Consider the following 9,213-nt stretch of genomic DNA (forward strand, 5'->3'; position numbering starts at 1 on the left):
ATCTGCTTCCTGTTCATAGTCTCTTACAAGGAACTCTATAATGTTTTTGTCTTCACATTAGTGCAGAACTGTGAAACAATGAGCCCAGAACAAAAAAGTGTATGAAGATATGGACCTTGGGAATACTGAAGACTGACTATAGTAAATTATATGATGTATTATCTTCTGTTATAACATCTAATCACCCAGAGATTATTCCATACTTACATATGAAGACGTAGCTGCAGACAGGATAATTAAACTTGCTGAACTTGTAGTGTCTAAATACTGAGAATGAGCTTTGTTGCTCAGCAATCTTGAAAGTATCTTTCTTCATTTGTTCCTATTAGTTAATTGTAATTAATTTGTTCCTACTAATTGATGCTGTCTGAAGATCTATAAGTATGACTTAGTGTATTACAAGCTGTGTCAACTGGCATTATCAACAACTAAAACTTTTCCTTTCCCCATTACTTGGCTTCCTCAGTACTGGATATGCAATCAGTCTTTCCAACCCACACATGCATAAAAATTCAAACAAAAGTTTAGAGTTGAACCAAAAATATCTTGACAATTATCATCTCATTAGAAGAAATCATGCATTCACTAAATACTGCTATTCCCTTAGTAATTTGTTAATTTACTACTACTAATTGAATGATCTTCAATTTTACAAATTGTTTGTAAGAAGAAATAAACCTTAAACAGAGTAAGTTATTGAATCTGAATTGTTATAGCATTTCCCAATAGTAGAATAATTACAATTTAAATGAAAGGAAAATGAAATGTAAACAATTTTATATGCATAATGCAAGCTAGCCAAATACAGCAACAATTTGTAAATCAATAATCTAACTGTAGATTTACTGTAAGGTTTCATGAGGAGAAATGATGTATTGCTGAATATTTGTACAGAAAAATCTAAATTGGTCCAGAAGATTGTATATTTTGGTAATGGGAATAAATTTTGCTTCCTTATCAGAGACATATAGGATAATGATGGTTTTAAGAATAAAATGTTTACCAGGAAGCTTGTCATCTTGAAAAGGTTTCCCTGTGGTATTCAAGGTAAGCAGGGGCCACCAGTCATGTTCAAATCCTTTCTAACATTGAGTTTCTACAATGCAATGAAAAGAATGATTATTAAATTTGAAATCCCAACATGTTCTTAGATGTACTATTATACTTTGTTGACATAAAGTAGGTAAACCTTGTCTTGTTCATTTTTTTACAGTTTATATAATCTGTAAATGATTCCTAATATCAGATGTTTTTTTAAAAACTTGAATTTTGTAATTTTCTTTCTCAAGTTATACACATCCCTCTTTCATATTAAATACCCATACAATCTGCTTTATTCAGGGAATGTCGTTAGTCAAAGGGTCTCTAGCGTCAGGTCTCATTACAAATACAAGAGGCTGAAACAAAAAACAGAAAATTACATTCACAATTTAGAATTGTATTTGAAGTAGAATGCAATCTTTGATCAATTTTTCCCCTCCTTATTCAAAAGAGCTATAACCATTCCCCTCAAAGTGCAGCCATGAATATATCAAATGTCATAAATTAAAACACAGTGTAAATTATTTTTCTTTTGTAATGCTCATGATTGAGCTGAGGTCTTTGTCCATATTGCTGTAAGTATCACATTTCTCGTTTTGTGCATTATTAAAGAAATATTTTACTGACATGTCAGAAACATAGCAACCTCATATTGAAATAAAATAAATTTCTATAATCTCACATCTAGACTCAGGTTCTGTCCACAAGAGGGATTTATGTGTCACAATCTTCAGTGTTTTATTAAAGCTTTTCCAAATTGAAAAAACAGAAATGAAAAACTAAGTTCATCTGGGCTCTGTGAATGAGCACACTGTGCCTTACATACATACAATACCATTTAAATCCTTAACAGAGATGTAACATAAATGACACAGTTTAACTTATATACACAGATACACACCACCCTACATTCAGTCACATATACACAAAATACAAACACACACACACACACACACGCACATTCACACACACACATACACACACACAAACATAAACAAACATACATACAGGCTCCCACTCAGGTGGGTCTATGGGATTTTGTTATCACAAATCCGTGATCGTCACCATGTTGTTTTGGATGGTGACATGACTGCAGTCCAGGGAAATATTATTAGGGGATGGAAATCAGTCTTGAAACAAACTTGTACTGTTTATATTATACCAAAAGAGAGCCTTTTGCAACATAGGCTAGCACACATACCCTAGGTAAGAAAGGAAGATCCTGACATTATTCTACTGCTTCTAGCTCCCCAATGCTGGATTATAGGCAAACAGCAACACATCAATTTTCATCACTGCTGCGAAATGATTTCAGATCCTAATTCTTAAAATTTAACACTCTCGCAACTGAGCCACATGATGAGCAGTAAGTCTTTGAATGAAAAAGCTAGCTTCAGCCAGATAGTTCTCAACCTAAAGGTGAAATCCTGAAGCAATGTCAAAAGATCTGGCCCCCAACACTACCACCTAGTTCTCCGCACTCCTCATGGACAGAGTCAGTGCCTCCCTGTGTATTTTTGTAACTTTGCCATCTATTTTACAGAGTAACATAGGAAATAGTTTTTTGTTGTTGTTTGTTTTTCTGGTTGTTTTTGTTATTTTTAAGGATGAGTAAGTTCACTGCAGCCTTGGAGTCATGAAGTCCATCAGATGGCAAAGGTGACCCAATAGACCTCAAAAGGAGTCATTACATGAATCAGATAGTAATGGTGACCTTACAGATCTTGAGTGGATGGACACTCTGGGTCTACAACATCATAGGTATTAATTAGTCTGAAAGTCTTATTATGTAACCTCAATAGGATGATCTCCTGTTGCAACTTCCCAAGAGCTTGTATTACTGGTGTGTTTCACCATGGCCAGATTTGGAAGAGCTTATTACACCTGGCAATTTGGGAACTCATGTTGTAGGTAATTTGTTTTAAAAATGGGCAATATCTTTTAATATCTCAGAAAGAAACTATTATTGTACTCCAAAATAGAGCTATGTAATTTTGAACGGATCTGCGAGGAAGTTTCTGGCCACAAAAACTCATCACCTTGGTTTGAAACATGAAGTACAAGGTGGGGCCTAGGGAAAAGTGCTGGGTTTAACAATACCCACTGCTGTTGCAGGGAAGTAGGAAGTGCACAATGCCTTGCTCCAGATCTAGGAATTCTGCAAACCTCTTCTAGCACACAGGCACTAAACTCTCATGTGGCCTCATTCCCTTCCTGTAGGATCTACAGCCTAGATGAAGCTTCAACATGACAGTCCTGTGAAACTTCCCCATAGCCATAAATTCAACACATTTTTTTCAAGCCTCATTCTTTCTGTTTATTACGTTTTGGTGCCAAAGTCATCCTCCAGAAGTCTTACCTCCAGAATGATAGGATGCCAGTATTCTGCCTGTATACTTAGCTTTCTATGTATTAGTTAAACCTTGCAGTCTTTGGATGCATGGCCTACTTAAATTTCAGAAGCCAAACTCCTCATTGAACTCCAGCTCCAGCATGAGAACTTAATCCCCTTGCAGATGGAGATTGTCCCTGGGTCACATCCTGAATTCTCTCTTTTATTGCCCCTGCTCTGTTGCTTCTGGCAAACCCATGCCCAGTTCTCCTGCAGCCATTTGTTATGGAATAACCCACTGTGTTCCTGCAGTTCCCATTATATTTCATTAGCTGCAGAAAGTCACTTCTTCTGCTGTCACACTAACCATTTATCAGGTATTCTGAATCTCTGCAAACAAAAGCCTCCAGGGTATTATCTCCTGCCTTCACCTGGCTTTACAGAACCTAATTCCATCTGCCATGGTATATTATTTTAAAGCAAATAAGTAAATGGATGCAACTTTGCACGAAGAAGCTCTTCTTCATAAAGGCAAAATGAAATCATGATAGTGAACTCTCTTGACTGAGTGAAATACTTCCATAGTGCCTTTATGTACATGGTGTCTACACCATGTTTTCTTACATCCAAGGGAGTCTACAATGCACAACACATTCACAAGGAAGTGGAACATTGCAGGACTGCACTGAGTAAGAGTTAAATTAGTAAAGCTGAAATGCACCAAAAAATGTGCCTTTGACTAAACACAAGAACACTAATGAGTGTGTGTGCTCAGAGACTGATGAACTGGAATGTGTGGCTATGCTGACACAGGTCTGGGCAGTGCACATGGAACAGCAACTCACCACCAGTGAGATCAATTTGCACACATGGATCCAACCTAAGTTCAGAAGGCCCAGTTTCTTGCATGATATATATTTCTTCCTCAATCTGGGCATAGCAATAATTAGGGCCTGTTGTCTGCACAGGAATAATTACATGAGTCACATGGTATTCTTCTTTGACCTGCCACAAGAAAACAACTTGTTACAGTTAAGTCAATGCCACTTTACCTAAATAAGTGAAGGCCTCACCCCAGTAATGACCCTCATCCTTCACCCTCACCCCAGCATTTCACCACCTTCACTGCGTCAGTGCTTTGCTGGGAAACTATATAAATGTAGGGTTGATTAGATGAACTAGAGATGTCTCCCTTAGCATATCCTAGGTTAGGGTTTTGTTTGCAGCAGGCATTAGGTCTGCTTACAGGTCTTGAGGTGTTTAATTTCTATTCCAAGCCTTAGCACCAAGTAGGCAATCACCAGGCCACAGAAATTTTTGAGTGTTCCTTTTAGAATTAGCCAAGGTGCTATCTCCATTCCTCATTCTCACATTTCTGTCTGCAAGTCAGGGTACTTATACTTCAGTGTCTCACTCTGTTTGTGAGCCTGGTTTGTACTTGTAGATGGCCTCCAGTCTCAGTTTGTCAATGAGTGGGATTACAGGCAACAGCTCTGAGTAAAATGAAAATTTCTAACTATGCCATTGAATGAAAGTGTTCAATTCAAGGACCTCTGAAAAGCAACCTAATACAAATCATCAAATTCAAGTTAGCCAAGGTCTTTTCAAGCATGGTTCCTTCTGCTGAGTAATATTTATGGATACAGCTCCTGGATATATTTTCTGGGAGTCACAGGCAGCCAAAGGGGAAGAAGAATGAGCCTAAGATCATGAAGGAGTTTGCATATATTTACCATAGTACCACATAATACACCACATGTCTTGATGCCTTTCCTGGTGTTCTTCTGTGTATAATGCAGAAACTGATCACAAACGTACTTTGGAAGGAACACAGGGCAGAGGCCGTTGGAGATCTGACCTGCAATGGAAAAGAGAGAGAATTATGAGGTTACAGGACCTCATGTTCTTGATCAGAGCTCAGCCTAGTGGCCTGGAGGAAAAGTCCCAAAGAGATTGAGTATCTCTCCATTAACCCCTACCTATAATGGACCCACAAAGCAGACGAGGAGTTTCTTATCAAAGCTCTGGCCACAGCTCAGTGGTAGCAGTGAGCATAGACTACACTGTTGGCTAAAGTGGATGGAAGAACCTATTTCTACGTGTGACTGAGAGTTGACTGTAATAAGTTTCTTTGTGGGTTCACAGACTCACTAGACAAAGTCCCCTTCTCACCTCAGGTGGGGAACATGAACACCTTTGGGAGCTCAACAAACAGATAGAAAAAATGATAAAAATCCAACATGTCTCTCCTCAAGCAGACATGTCTCCTTTGTCCATGGTTCAGCTCTTCAGGTCTGGTGGCCTCTGCGCTCTCAGGTCTGGAGGTACATTTCCCTGTGTCCTCATTTGTCTTGAGACTGAGTCTCATAACAGTGGCATTCATGGCCTATGCCTTCCTAACATAAACTGACCCTAACTACTAGGATTCTATAACTTGACTTTGAAGAAAGTTTGTTGAGGGCATAACCTGTCATGTTGACTAATTTCTGCAAGAGTTGTGAGGACACAGAAACACAGTCAAACTTTGAGAGTTTGAAATTACATGGAAATATACACTGTCTTTGTCAAGGTCATATCTCCATAGACAGTACCAAGTAGGGCATGTTGTAGGGATGGAAAAACCCTTGAGAACATAGGACTACATGGCCATTCATGTGTACACACAACCAAATTTTGTTGCCTTCTGCTATAGGAGAGATTCTGTAAATCCCACACTCAGAATGCACAGATGAGGACAACACCTGGCCACGAGGAAAGATGATGTACTGACCCCATAGCCAGTTCTTCAGAATTCCTGGCCTTTCCTATGGCTACAAGCCTGGAAGAAACAGAGAGTAACAACTTGGTTGAGATGGCATTCAATCTGTCTTTGACTCTGGATACCTATGAGCACACACACACACACACACACACACACACACACACACACACAGAGAGAGAGAGAGAGAGAGAGAGAGAGAGTGAGATTTCAAATATCAACAATTCCTCCCTTTAACACATCCAAACATGCAGCAGACCCTGCACTACACTCAAGACAATTGAATTTTTTGTTATAGTACAACCAAGGAAAGGAGCAGTTTCACTGAGGATGTCTGGGCAGTGCTGCAGAATGTCATGGCCTCTGGCATCATTGTAGTAGACATGGCTACACTGTTGACAGAGATTCACCTTCCCCAACTCTTCAACTCCGTAACTGTATTAAGCTATTCTGAGATCCCACAGAATCCCAATCTAAAGGCTCCACAAACATCAGATAGATTTGGCCCAGCAAACATCCAGGATCATAAGCAGAGTCTCCCCCTGATGAAGAAGAAGAACTAGAGAGGGTCTGATCTCCCTGAGAAGCTTCTGATTCTAGAAATTTATTCCCATCACAGGAGAAAGAGGCTGTGCTATGGACAGTGCTGGAGTCAGTGTGAACATATGGCCAACATGGACAACACCTTGGGTGGCAGAGCACAGAAATAAACAAGCTGCAGGCCCATCATAGCAACTTGAGCTCAAAGGTAGGGCAATTCAAGTAGAACCAGAGAAATGACTCCACAGTAACAAAAGAATGAAGCTGTGTGGGAACTGAGTCAAGGCAGAATAGAAGCTCAGCACGGTCAAGAGCAAGAGGAAGAGGAATCCCCCTGAGCTCAGCCACGGCACCTTTAAAAGGCTTCTAAACCTTCTCAGCATATGTTTGATGAGTCTGTGAAGGGCTCTTACCATTGCAGAAGAAGGGTGAGAAGAAAACTGGGGTCCCCTGAACCTTCAGCTATTTATGAGACTGTGTGCTCTAATAGTGTCTGTGTTTGTTACACTTTAGCCTCTGACATATTTGCTGTTGACATTTTACCAGCTGATACATAGGGATGGAATACAATTATTTATTAACTTAGTTTTATTTTCTTTAGGTAGTGTCTCTCTCCATAGTTCTGAATTTTCTAGATCTATCCAAGTAGACTAGGCTAGCCTTGTACTCACAAAGATCTGCCCATCTGCCTTTTCCTTGGCCTCTGCCTATGTCATTGCCTCAAGAGTCTGAGACCAAAGGAATGCTCCAACAACCGTGTGAAATCAAGTTTATTTCTGTAAAAACAAGATCCATTATTCTGAAAATCTGCTTTGTTCCAGTTATAGGACATCAAGGAATAACCTCATAGGAGGTATGCTATGGTGTCCAGGGAAGTTTGCTCTTATGTGGAAATGTTTCCATTGCATTTCTACTTCAAGGAAATACAGCATCAGAATTTCACTGAGGGCTTGATTTCAAATTGTCACTCAATGTTTAGTGTTGTGTCTCTTTACACAATATGTAATCCCCCAACTACAGCATATTCTCAGAGGAGCTATTTGCAGTCTAGTGTCACACATCTAGAAAATGTTAACAAGCCCACCATGAAAAGATCCCATCACCTATATCCATTGAGCCTCACTGGGACAACTTTGAGTACAAGAGAAAGATGGAAATTAATTGCTTAAGGAAGTCTCTGGTTTTATCTCTCTGTGTGTGTTGTTTTGCTACAGATTTGGGCACTGCCCTGAGACACCTGAGCTTCACTTTACACTTTGGGAGTGATATAAAAAGGTTTAGATGGATATTTTCTAACTTGGATATTATTGTTTTAATCTTTGTGTTTTCGAACTAAGTGACTTTTAGAAATATTGCTTATTAAACACAGCTCAGGAAATTTCATATTAAAGCATTAAACAAAATGTTATCTTTGTTTTGAATCCTTCTAGGACCATGTGGTTCTCTGACTCTTATGCCAGTCACTGGGACACGTTTCTTTCAATTGGATGATCATCTTCAAGTTTGTTGTAATAAGTGTTTCTTCATCAAACTACATTATTTTTTCATATTTCATTGTTAGCTCTTAAAAGTATGTTCATTTAAAAACAGCAACAGAAAGGGATTAAGTGAGAAATTAGATAGATGGTAAAGAAAATAAAATCAGTATAGGTAGTTAGAGAAAATAAGTTTTTTTCAATATTAGAAAACAATAAGCAATTTTTTTTATTTTTTTAAAACACAAAAATGATGGGAATTGTAAACAGCAAATTGGGAGCATGCAGGGAGGGGAGGGAGAGTTAAAAGAAAGAAGGTAAAAGTCAGGAGAGGTGCGCATGCAGGAACAAGAATATTGAGTCAGGTAAAGAATGGAGGAGAACAAGAAAAGAGATATCATAATAGAAAGGAGCCAGTATAGGTTTAAAGAGAAATCTGGTATGAGAGAAATGTCCAGAGATCTACAAGGATGACCCTAAATAACAATCTAAGCAATAGCTGAGAGTCTAGCTTAAATGCCCTTCCCCAATAATGAGATTGATGACTACCTTATATGCCATCTTAGAGCCTTCATCCAGTAACAGATGGAAGCAGAAGCAGACACCCAGAGCTAAACACTGAGATGAACTGCTGGAATCCAGTTGCAGAGAAGGAGCAGTGGTGAGCAAAGGGGTCAAGACCAGACTGAAGAAACCCACAGAAAATGCTGAACTGAATAAGGGGGAGCTTATTGACCTCAGTCTGATAGCTGGGAAACCAGCTTAGGACCAGCCTGGAACTCCTGAATGTGGATTGTCATTTAGGAGGACTGCGAAGACTACGGGGCCTCTGCTAGTGGTTTAGTATTTATTCCTAGTACACAGTGCACTTTGGGAGCCCATTCCAAACAGAGGGATACTCTCTCAGCCTAGACACATATGAGAGGGCCTATGTCCTGCTCCAAATGATATGACAGACTTTGAAGATCCCCCATGGAAGGCCTCACTGTACCTGGGGAGCACAAAGGGGATGGGATGGGGCTGGGGGAGCAGGCGAGGTCGGGATTGTGAGGTAACTGAGATTGACA

This window comes from Phodopus roborovskii, unplaced genomic scaffold, assembly GCF_943737965.1.
Source record: "Phodopus roborovskii unplaced genomic scaffold, PHOROB, whole genome shotgun sequence".
Taxonomy (NCBI): Eukaryota; Metazoa; Chordata; class Mammalia; order Rodentia; family Cricetidae; genus Phodopus; species Phodopus roborovskii.